At 36.7% G+C, this 1,265-nt stretch overlaps 1 protein-coding gene across 1 annotated transcript in view; it reads left to right on the forward strand.

Moving 5' to 3' along the window:
* The window catches only part of CFAP47 (cilia and flagella associated protein 47), a 492,482-nt gene that overhangs the window by 191,760 nt on the left and 299,457 nt on the right, over nt 1-1,265 (forward strand).

Consider the following 1,265-nt stretch of genomic DNA (forward strand, 5'->3'; position numbering starts at 1 on the left):
TGCACTGGTCACGTGGCCACACACTGGCTCTGTCCTTGTGGAATGAGACTCTGTAAACTTCCGCCCTAAGAGACTCCAATTTTTTTTTAAAAAGTTCCAATTTGCTAGCATAGTGTATATTTTTTCCTTCACCATAAGCATCGACTGTAGTGAGATGGAAGACCCAGTGCATGTTGGTTGTTTCTATGGCTAAAATCCAGCTCCTCTCTTCCAAGTACATACAAACCTACTATGTTCAGGATGGGTTGTGTTTTAATCATTAAGTTTATTTTTTACACTGCACTCTCAGAGTTTAAGCTTTAGAAGCAAGAAGATTTAAGACTGATTTAAAACGAGGCTTTGCATTACAGTTGCTCTTAACTTGAAGGCATTACCTTAGCAAATGTAGCAAGCTCAAGATTAAAATAGATATGTTTATACACTGGTGTTAGGCAACAGTAAACATAGAATATTTTAGTACCTTCTAATTGACATGCTGATAATAAAACACTTTGACTTGAATCCGCAGTTGAATAAGATTCATATCTTATAAAACTGTATCTGGCCCTTTCAAAAATATAAAAAAAAAGTACTAGTAATTGGTTAGGCTACTGAGGAGTAACAGTTTAACCAGAGTAGTATAAAATATGTACATATATTAGAAATTCATATATTCATTTTTTGTAAAATTATTATGATTCTGTTTTTACCAACAAAATTGTCTATGCAAGTTATATATATAATAGAGAGTCTGTTTCATCTAGTAGAATGGAAGCTTTTTAACAGGAACAGTTTTCTCTGTTTTGTTGTCCTCTGATGTCTCAGAGCTTAGAACGGTGCCTGGAAGATAACAGATACCAAACACTGTTTGAGGAAGTAAATGAATGCCTAAATGAGTGAATAAAGAGACACATTCAGGTTTCATACATTTTTCTACCCTACTCCAGATAATTGAATATATATTAGCTTGCCAGTTTGTACCTTCTGGTACAAATTGCGGGAGTCACGTTGAATGATTGAGGTAGAAGGGGACACTTTCCATGTTAATATGTACCCAAGTACAGGTCTGTGCGCTTCTAACTGTGGAAGTGCGTTGAGGAGAAGCTCTGTGAAAGATAGCACTTTGGTTAACTTGGACTGAGAAAAAGTCATACTCTGTTGCCCGGAATTATGCCTGTCGACATTGATACTTATTCTACTGATATTCACTCTGCTGGTAAAATCCGACCATGCTCACAAGTTGGTGCAGTGGTGTTGTGGAAGGTAAAAGGATAGGGCTGCACCCC

The sequence above is a fragment of the Crocuta crocuta genome, unplaced genomic scaffold (assembly GCF_008692635.1).
Source record: "Crocuta crocuta isolate KB4526 unplaced genomic scaffold, BGI_CrCroc_1.0 scaffold696, whole genome shotgun sequence".
NCBI classification, from domain to species: domain Eukaryota; kingdom Metazoa; phylum Chordata; class Mammalia; order Carnivora; family Hyaenidae; genus Crocuta; species Crocuta crocuta.